We start from the raw sequence: 11,285 nt of genomic DNA on the forward strand, positions 1-11,285 counted from the left end.
TCCAAAAAGCAAAATTATGTGGGCATGCTTTCAGAATCAGAGATTGCCTGGGAGCTGGGGCAGACCCACTGAGTTCGGAAAAAATGTCCTGGTACACTCATGTCAGAGTCATGTGGGTACCAGGACTTTTTATCCGAATTGCAGAGGGGGCAGCCAGCTCCCAGGCAACCTCTGATTCCAGAAGTCATGCCCACAACTCGCACACAGCGCAAACTTACAACACACAGCAACAAAGAAGAAAACCGGCTGGAGGGCCCCACAGCTGCAGGAGAATGCTTCAGGCCGAAAATGGAGCCGATATCACTGGGAGGTCTCCAAAGAAGTAAGTGCTGCCATCCCGCCTTCTATAGAGGGAGTTTTGGTGACCAGGAGCTCATACAAGCATGTGTCTGGCATGTGGGTACGAGGACAGTTTATCCGAACTACAATGGAGCCGACCCAGCTCCCAGGCAACCTTTGATTCCATAAGTCACGCACACGACCCGCCACCCAGCGCCATCTTACACCAAAAAGCAACAAAGAAGAAAACCGGTGGGAGGGCCACACAGCTCCCGGAAAATGCTCCGGGCCCAACTAGAGGCGATGTCACCTGAAGGTCCCAGATGGGCTACGTACTGCCATCCTGCCTTCTCCAGAGTGTATCCCAGTGACCATAAGCTCCTTCAAGTATGGCTCTGGCATACTGGTACCAGGACATTTTTTCCAAACTTAATGGTTCCGCCCCGGCAACCAGGCAACCTCTGAGTCCTGAGTCAAACCCACAACTCGCCCCCCAGCGCCATCTTACACTACACAGCAACAAAGAAGAAAACTGGCTGGAGGGACCCACAGCTCCCGGAGAATGCTTCCGGCCGAAAATGGAGCCGATATCACTGGAAGGTCCCAGCAGGGTTAGGTGCTGCTGTCCACCTTCTCAGAGAAAATCCCGGTGCGCGCAAGCTCCATAAAGCAAAATCATGTGGGCATGATTTCAGAATCAGAGGTTGCCTGGAAGCCGGACCGGACCCATTGAGTTCGGAAAAAAATGTCCTGGTACCATCATGCCAGAGCCATGTGGGTACCATGGCTTTTTATCCGAACTGCAAAGGGGGCAGCCCAGCTCCCAGGCAACCTCTGATTCCAGAAGTCATGCCCACAACTCACACACAGCGCCAATTTACAACACACAGCAACAAAGAAGAAAACCGGCTGGAGGGCCCCACAGCTGCAGGAGAATGCTTCTGGCCGAAAATGGAGCGGATATCACTGGGAGGTCCCCGAAGAAGTAGGTACTGCCGTCCCGCCTTCTCCAGAGAATATCCCAGTGATTATGAGCTCCAAAAAGCATGGCTCTGGCATGTGGGTACCAGGACTTTTTTCCCGAACTGCAAAAGGGCCACCCTTGTTCCCAGGCAACCTCTGATTCCGGAAGTCATGCCCACAACTCGCCCCCATGCCATCTTACAACACACAGCAACAAACTAGAAAACTGGCTGGAGGAGAATGCTCCAGGCCCCAAACAGAGCCAATATCACCAGGAGGTCCCAGATGGGCTAGATGCTCCCGCCCCACCTTCTCCAGAGGGTATCCAGTGACCATGAGCTCATATAAACATGGATATGGCATGCGGGTACCAGGACTTTTTTTCCAAACTGCGAAGGGGCCACCCCGGCTCCCAGGCAACCTCTGATTCTGGAACTCACGCCAACGACTCGCACCCAGCGCCATATTACACCACACAGCAACAAAGAAGAAAACCGGCTGGAGGAGCCCACATCTCCCGGAGAATCCTCCGGGCCTCAAACAGATTTGATAACACCGGGAGATCCCAGATGTGGTTGATGCTGCCTTCCCACCTTTTCCAGAGGGATTTCCGGTGACCATGAGCTCATAGAAGCATGGCTCTGGCATTCAGTACCAGGATATTTTTTCCAAACTCAATGGGTTCGCTCCGACTCCTAGAAAACCTCTGATCCCGAAAGTCAGTACCACGAGGCGCCCCCCAGCACCATCTTACACCACACAGCAACAAAGAAGAAAACCGGCTGGAGGGACCCAGAGCTCCCAGACAATTCTCTGGGGCTCAAACATTCTATATCACCTGGAGGTCCCAGATGGTGTAGTGCTGCTGTCCCACCTTCTCCAGAGGGAGTTTCGGTGACCATGAGCTCATACAAGCATGTGTCTGGCATGTGGGTACCAGGACATTTTATCCGAACTACAATGGGGCCGACCCAGCTCCCAGGAAACCTTTGATTCCATAAGTCACGCACAGGACTCTCCACCCAGCGCCAGCTTACACCAAAAAGCAACAAAGTAGAAAACCGGTGGGAGGGACACACAGCTCCAGGAAAATGCTCCGGGCCCAACCAGAGGCGATATCAACTGAAGGTCCCAGTTGGGCTAGGTACTGCCATCCTGCCTTCTCCAGAGGGTATCCCAGTGACCATAAGCTCCTACAAGTATGGTTCTGGAAAACTGGTACCAGGACATTTTTTCCAAACTCAATGGTTCTGCCCCGGCAACCAGGCAACCACTGAGTCCTGAGTCAAACCCACAACTCGCCCCCCAGCACCATATTACACTACAAAGAAACAAAGAAGAAAACTGGCTGGAGGGCCCCACAGCTCCCGTAGAATGCTTCTGGCCAAAAATGGAGCCGATATCACTGGAAGTTCCCAGCAGGGGTAGGTGCTGCTGTCCCGCCTTCTCAGAGAAAATCCCGGTGACCACGAGCTCCAAAAAGCAAAATCATGTGGGCATGACTTCAGAATCAGAGGTTGCCTGTTAGCCGGACTGGACCCATGGAGTTCGGAAAAACTGTCCTGGTACCCTCATGCCAGAGCCATGTGGGTACCAGGACTTTTTTGTCCCAATCTCAAAGGGGGCAGTCCGGCTCCCAGACAACCTCTGATTCCAGAAGTCATGCCCACAACTCGCTCACAGCGCAATCTTACAACACACAGCAACAAAGAAGAAAACTGGCTGGAGGTCCCTACAGCTCCCGGAGAATGCTCTAGGCCACAAACAGAGCCAGTGTCACTGGAAGTTCCCAGATGGGCTGTGTGCTCCCATCCTGCCTTCTCCAGAGGGTATCCCAGTGACCATGAGCTCATACAAGCATGGGTCTGTTATATGGGTACCAGGACTTTTATTCCCAACTGCAAAGGGCCGCCTTGGCTCACAGGCAACCTGATTCTGAAGTCGCGCCGACACCTAGTCCCCCAGTGCCATCTTACACCACACAGCAACAAAGAAGAAAACCGGCTCGAGGGTTCCACAGATCCCGTGAATGGTCCCGACCCAAACAGAGCCGATATCCCTGGGCGGTCCCAGATGCGCTAGGTGCTGCCGTCCCGCCTTTTCCAGAGGGAATCTCGGTGACCATGAGCTCCTACAAGCATGGGTCTGGCATGCAGGTACCAGGACATTTTTTAAGAACGGCAATATGGCCGCCCCGGCGCCAAGGCAACCTGTGATTCAAAAGTCATGCCACAACTCGCCCTCCAGCACCATCTTATGCACACAACAACAAAGAAGGAAACCGGTGGAGGGCCCCACAGCTCCCGGAGAATGCTCCAGGCAAAAACAGAGCCAATATGACCCGGAGGTCCCAGATCGGCTAGGTGCTTCCGTCACGCCTTCTCCATACGGAATCTCGGTGACCATGAGCTTCTACAGGCATAGCCTGGGCATGCTGGTACCAGGACATTTTTTCTGAACTGCAATGGGGCCGTCTTGGCTGCAGGCAACCTCTGATTATGAAGTCACACCCACATCTCGCCCCCCAGTGTCATCTTACAGCACACAGCAACAAAGAAGAAAACTGGCTGGAGGTCCCCAGAGCTCCAAGACAATGCTCCAGGGCCCAAACAAAGCTGATATCACTGGGAGGTCCCAGATGAGCTAGGTCCTACAGTCCCGCCTTCTCAAGAGGGAATCCCGGTGACCATGAGCTCCTACAGATATGGCTCTGGCATGCAGGTACCAGGACAATTTTTCCGAACTGCAATGATGCACCCCGGCTCCAGGGCAAGCTCTGATTTTGGATGCCCTGCCCACAACTCGCCCCCAGGGCCATATTACAGCACACACCAAGAAAGAAGAAAACTGGCTGGAGGGACCCATAACTCCCGGAGCATGCTCCAGGCACAAACAGAGCCAATATCACTCGGAGGTCCCCAATGCGGTAGGTGCTGCCGTCCCACTTCTCCAGAGGGAACCCGGTGAGCATGAGCTCCTACAAGCATAGCTCTGGCAACCTGGTACCAGGATATTTTTTCAGAACTTCAATGGGGCCACCCCAGTCACAGGCAACCTCTGATTCTGGAAGTTGTGCCCACAACTCGCCCCCCCAGCGCCATCTTACAGCACACAGTAAGAAAGAAGAAAACGGCGGTGGGCCTACAGCTCCCAGACAAAGAACCAGGCCCCAAACAGAGCCAACATCACCCTGAGGTACCAGATGGGGTAGGTGCTGCCGTCCCGCATTCTCCAGAGGGAATCCCGGTGGCCATGAGCTCCTACAAGCATGGCTCTGGCATGCGGGTACCAGGACATTTTTTCCGAACTGCAATGGGGCTGCCCCGGTCACAGGCAACCTCTGCTTCCAGAAGTCACGCCCACAACTCGCCCCCCAGAGCCATCTTACACCACACAGCAAAAAAGAAGAAAACCCGGCATAGGGACCCACAGCTCCCAGAGAATGCTTCAAGCCCCAAACGGAGCAGATATCACTGGGAGGTCCCAGATGGAGTAGGTGCTGCCGTCCTGCCTTCTCCATAGGGAATCCCGGTGACCATGAGCTCCTACAGGCATGGGTCTGGCATGCGGGTACCAGGACTTTTTTTCCGAACTGCAAAGGGGCCGCCTCGGCTCCCAGGCAATCTCTGATTCCGGAAGTCATGCCCACGACTAGCCCCCAACGCCATCTTACAACACACAGCAACAAAGAAGAAAACCAGCTGGAGGGCCCCATAGCTCCCGGAGAATGCTCCAGGCCCCAAACAGAGCCGATATCACCAGGAGGTCCCAGATGGGCTAGGTGCTCCCGTCCAGCCTTTTCCAGAGAGTATCCCAGTGACCATGAGCTCATACAAGCATGGCTCTGGCATCCGGGTACCAGGGCATTTTTTCCGATCAGCAACGATGCACTGGGTTCCAGGGCATTCTCTTACTTTGAATGTCCCGCCCACAACTTGCCGCATTTTTAATCTATTTTAATTTATCTTTAATCCCGCCCACAACTTGCCCACATTTTTAATCGATGTTAAAAATGCGCACTGCATCCTAAATTTACACCTGTCCTTTTGGTTTATACATACTTCACTCCATATACAATGTGAAGTAAAATGAGGATTATTTTATTCTCCAATGAAGTCTACTGGCAGAGAGAAACAGAAACAAAGAAACAGCTGGTCATCAATGGGATGAGAGAGGACCTGGATGTTTTAAACAAGAAAAAGGGGTAAGAAACCCTATTTTATACGAGGGCGTTGGGAAAAGTGCCATGTCAAAAGGAGCATGTAAATTGAGACTAGAAAGATGAAAAGCAACACTTGCAGGATTTTCAGGTCAGAGAGAGAAAATGACCCAGGCAGAAAGAAATGTCAAATTGATGGAAAGTCCCAAAGGTGGAAATGTGGGTTGAATTCAATGCAGTGCTTGAGAAAAAGCAGGTGGCCAACGCGTGAATAAAGAATGAAGAGAGAAAGAGAGAGGCTGAGAGTAGTACAGAGGTGCAAGCACTTGCTTTGCACACAGTACTGGATTCCCCACACACTGCAGGGCAGGATCCCTGAGCACAGATCCAGGAGTAATCCTTGAATACTGCCAGGTGTGACACAAACCCCACCCCCTCCGCAATGGGGGACAGGGGAAGAGAGAAAGGAGAAAAGGAGAAGGGAGGAAGAGCAAAGGGAACCAAATCATGTGTCTTTTATCCTCAGGGAAGTAGGAAGCTACTTAGGGGATCAGGGACAATTGTGACTGATGATAGGACCAATCACCCTAATCACTAGGCTCAAGAGCAGAAGTGAATTAGCACAGCTCGGCGGTCACAGAGACAGGCCACTTCCATGCATTCAGGGCCAAAGGAAAGAAGAGTGAAATGAAGAGGTTTAAAAAGAGACAACCAATATCGAATGTTTGGAAACGACTCCTTCCAATATTTTTTTCAAGTCATCGGAAAAGCTGAAAGCAACTAAAAACATGGAATTTAAGTCACCATCCCCACCACCACAAGGACAGCCTCTCTCGGGTCACAGGAACCTTCCTTCCTATGCCCTGCACCCTTGGTAATCTCAGTTCTGTCATCAGAGTCTATGGGTCTATTTTCAGTGAACACTGTCTATTCCTTACCTTGGATGATCTACCGATGAGATCATCCAGGAAGACTTAGCCTTCAAGTTCTTTTTCTTTTCTTTAAATACACTTGAAAATAGGTAGCCTACTTACACTTGGAGAAAAATGTTAAAAAGTTTTACAAGAAAATCTCCCTCGTGTTCCCAGCCTACCTATGGATAACCACTGATACTTCTACTAAATACTCCTTAGAACAATAGTATAATGCTGTACGACTGAACTACATCAGTTCTCCATTGATGGGCACGTACTTGTTTCAAGTCCTTTGCTGTTACAAAGAGCTGTGGTGTAAAAAACATTGTTGATGTGTTGTTTTCTAAATGTGAGATTAAGTAGATCTAACTTTCTACATTTAATTACAGTTCATTAAGCTTGTATTACTATCATTCTTTATCAATGGAAATGTACTTGCACATCTTGAATTTTAATACTTTGCTTAGCATGTTGTCAGTTAAAATTCTTGGAAAAAAATTTGAACCCACTGCAATAGCTCACTTATAAAAGTTCAGGAATCTTCCAGACTCACCCAAATCATCAATCTTTAAATGATCTTCAGCCACAACATCCAGAAAGGAGTCACCAACTTTTCCTTTGACATTCATGTTTCCCCATCATGCTTTATAACGTAGACAATGTTACTTTATCTTCTGAACTGGAAAAGGAAGCAGACCTTTTACTCATTTGAAAAGGTTCTTTCAAATAATTGTTTTTAGAACTTGGGGAGTCAAAGAAATAGTGTTGGGGTGTGTGTGTGCAAAAATATGTTCTTTTAGAGTCATTTTTTTTCTTTCCAAAACTGAACTCAGAAGGAGACACCACAAATCAAAGGCACGTCTCCACTCCTAGAGGAAGGGAAACTCCCACCATACAGGAAATAGCAAGGACATCATTGTAAGGCCTCAGTATAACACCTGCCACAACTCCCTGAAGTCATGGTCACAGCCATGTGGGGACATTTAGCAATCACTGCCATTTGTGAAGTCTGTTTTACTTTCACACAGCTTGCTGATGAAAGCTCTCTGCTCCTGTTCCTAAAGGACTATCCCAGCGCTGTGAGGCACTTCAGGCAACTCAAGTGCTTGTTGTGGAGGTCTCTGACAGGGAGCTGTCATTGAGACAGCAATGCGATGTTTTTCAGAGCATTTGAACATGGGTCCATACCGTGAACTCATCTAACACGGTCCTCCTCCACTGCTGAATTAACCGAATCACAGGCTAGAACTTCTCTGGGCTGTCATCGGAACCGAGGACATCTCCCTTGTCAAGTTAAACCCTCTGAGAGCTCAGACATTTTTCAGATGAGGAAAGTCATCATCCTTAGACAAACACTGAATTTCAGGCCACCCGAAGACATTCTTAAGGGTGACCAAAGACCCACAAAAATTTGCTGAAAAATGTTACCGTTATAACGCAACCTACCAGACGCCTTTTTCTGACCTTTACCAATTAAGACACCTGTTTGCTGGTGAGGGTCAAGCTTCTCAAATGAATCACCCTAAAAAGGGATCTACAGAAGCACACCCTTAACGTGTGGTAGACTCAAGTAGGCAAGCTTTACCAAGCCTTTCTACAGCAGGGCCTTTCAGAAACTTAACTAGAATAAAACTCGAGTATATAAAAGCCTGATGAAAATATCCTTGACTACAATTGACATCAGATTATTATTACTGCTGTTGTGGGTTTTTTTTTTTTTTGAGGGGGGGAAGGGGCACACCCAGCATTGTTCAGGTCTTACGGAGGAGGCAACTCAGAAACACTGCCTCCAGAAAAGCACACAGACTATCTAGGCACTATTATTAACTGGCGGTGTTGAGTTCTGCAGATTATTCCAATTCTAAGAACTAGCAAACAGCTTTTTGCTCTGATTCCCAGAAGGAAACTGGGAAATACATAGGATCCTTTCAAATCCTCACCTGCTCAGCGCACCTGCCCACACCGCCTGCCCACACGCTCAGCGTCCAGCTGGGCCCCACGGGCTGGCAAGGACCCCCACCCCCATGCCCGCCCCTCACCTGCTCTGAGCGCCCGCCCACACGCTCAGCATCCAGCTGGGCCCCAAGCACAGGCCACCTAGCAGCAGCTTGGCATGGCGGGCGCAGCCCAGGGCCTCGGAGGTGGCGTGCAGGAGCCGGGCAGTCTCCAAGGAGCCACCACCAGCGGTCGGCGGTCAACGCCCGTGACGCAGTCCGCACAGGCACGCAGGACACGGAGCCCGCCTCAGCGTGAGACCTGGCAGGTGGGGAGCGTGAGCCCGCAGTCCCAGCCAGGCCTGCCCCACCCGCCTTCCCGCTGACCTTTAAAGGCCAGAGCAACAGCGCTTTCCCCCTCCCGCCCCCACCAACTGGCCCCTAGCCACGCCCCCTAAGTGGGGGCATTATGACATACATTGTTTGATTATGTTCACAAGCCAGTTAGTTTCAGCCCTCAGGAAAGAAACACAGCCAAATGTTCTGGCCTGTTATTTACAACCTCAAGCATCTGGTGTCAAGTGGGTCTGGTGTCATCTGGTCTATGAGAAAAGACTGACTCTTCTGCTATACTAAGATTTAGGTTTTTTACTTAAGGCAGCTTAAAGAAAGAGATGTTGAGCCTCATTGAAACCAATCTGGACACACACGTCTTGTCTCGCCCATTTTCATGGTTCCCTGTATTCCTGACCGTTAGTGGGATAGTCTACATGGACTCGTCTGGTTTTTTTTTTTTTTAAACAAACCTGGCCCAGTAAAATGAGGCTAGAATACCTGCAATGAGATGCTTTTTTCATTTAAGATTTCTTTTCCGTGGTTGAATTTTCTTTTTAGAACAACTACTTCTGGTCATTAGATTGAATCTGACAGTGTTCTGGATCAACGGTAATTATAGCAAAGCTATTGCATTTGTAAAAATTATTTATTCTCCTACATGTACTTCTTACCCTCTAAATGCTGATGACAGATGTCAAAGAGGCAAAAACCAGCTCAAATGGAAAGACCGTCAAAAAGAGTATCACCTTGTGCTTTCAAATACATTGAAGCATTTCGGTGTACAATAGTCCTTTCATTTGACATTTTTAACAAGATGCTGATACAGTGCAGCAAATATGCAAAGTCTTCTTTCACACAGTCTGTGAAGAAGACAGCTAATTTTTTTTCAGTTCTGAGATACAAATGATTTAAAAAGAAATCAGGATGAACAAGTTTCAAAATGCAGAGTGTTCTGTGCATGAGTCCATTTTCTTTAATCTCTGAAAGAATAAAGTGGTAAGAAAACAAGACAAGATCTCCTGCTGCACTCTGATCTTCTCCACTGTGCTGGCCCAGACTCTATTCTGGCTTGGAAGGATGCAGGTGTTTCTTTACGGTGCCAACCTCCCAGTGGGTGAGCTGTTCCTCTGGCAGGTAGAGGCAGATGCTGCATAACTTGAAGATATTACCTTTATTTTTTGGAGTCTGCAAATGCTGTTGGTCGATAAAGAGAAACACTGACTGGTTGGGATTGTTGACAACAATTCCAGTCTTGTCCTTGTGGCTCAGTACATGCAGAAAGTGTTTTTCATAGTCACAGTGATGAAACTCAAATTTGGCATGAATGAGACGAAAAGGCTCATCAGATTCCTTCCAACTAGAAAACAGTAGACAGACAATTTTTTTCAATAACATTCTAAGGCCACAGAATGAAATACATCTCCTGAGTACAGTCAATGACATCCCTTCTCACAGACTGGTATCGAGGAGCAGGAAGCTGGACCACATCCTCCTTTAAAAGCTCTATGGAACTTTCCAAGGAATAGCTGGAATCCCGCACACCTTTTAGGATATTTTCTTATAATTATTCGTCATGACTGGTTTGACCTCAGACACTTCAAAACCTGCTGATTTTTTTCTTCTTCTCCTTGAATGCAAAGGTAATATACATCTTGAAGTCAAACTGGTCAGCTAGAGCTTCTTTTTCTTTCTAAGCTGAGCATGTAGTCTGTACAGAGCTTGTTTCTTCTACACGGACTCATCTTCACCATCTAGTCCGGCCCCAACAGAAAGAGACAGTGAGAGAGAAAGACAGAGAGAGACAGAGAGAAAGATACCGCCACTCCTCCAATAAGAAACTAGGAATAGTTCTCAAAAGCCAGAGTTTGAAAACAGGATTTGAAAACGGAAGTCCCTGGTTAGATGCTCAGTACCCTGTGGTCCCATGAACACTGCCAGCAACAACCTTTCACACCAAACCTGAAGTAGCTCCTGAGAACTAATAGGTGTGACCTCAAATCAAAAGCCAACGTTTGAAGTCATGGTTCCCACCACCAATTGAATGAATGTTCACAGCGCATTATATACTTAGGACCAAATCTTTGCTGGAATAAAAAACTAGCCACGATAACCCTGTGTGCATATTTCTGAGAATAAGACCTTCCTTGGGTCTAGAGTGATAGTGCAGTGGATAGAGCATTTGGTCCCCAAGGAACTGCTCAGAGTTGTTCCTGAGTTACAGAGCCAGGAGTAACCTCTGAGCATTTCCAGTCTGCTTCCCCGACGAAAATAGAAATGAAGAAAGCCCCCCAAAACACGGCTATAGAACGAAGAGCTGGAGTGCAGGCTTTGTGTCTGGGTTTAGTCTTGCACTGCATGGTTCACTCAGCACTGCCGGGAGTAATCCCAGACCACAGAGCTAGATTAGTCCGTGAACAATATGAGGTTCAATCCCTGGGGCAACCCATATGGTCTCATGAGCAGTACCAGGAGTAAATCTTGAGTGCGTAGCCAGGAGTAAGCCCTGAACATTGCCAGATGTGACTAAAAAAACAAAATCATAAGTACTTAGACCACCTGAAATAGAGCTGCGGGCAGGTCCTACAAGACACATTCCAGAGGAAGCTATTGCTGTCCCAAGGGATGGCAGATGACAACTCCATGTGAGATTCTTCCTCTGCAGCCACGCCAGTGAGAAGAACAGCTGTGAAGGTGGAAAAC

General features: G+C 48.7%; 1 pseudogene; it reads right to left on the bottom strand.

The window, feature by feature from the left end:
* Nucleotides 1-9,644: 9,644 nt before the first annotated feature.
* Nucleotides 9,645-10,607, bottom strand: LOC130042561 (uncharacterized protein C6orf62 homolog; annotated as a pseudogene).
* Between the last annotated feature and the right edge of the window lie 678 nt (nt 10,608-11,285).

The sequence above is a fragment of the Sorex fumeus genome, unplaced genomic scaffold (assembly GCF_029834395.1).
Source record: "Sorex fumeus unplaced genomic scaffold, SorFum_2.1 ptg000103l, whole genome shotgun sequence".
Taxonomy (NCBI): domain Eukaryota; kingdom Metazoa; phylum Chordata; class Mammalia; order Eulipotyphla; family Soricidae; genus Sorex; species Sorex fumeus.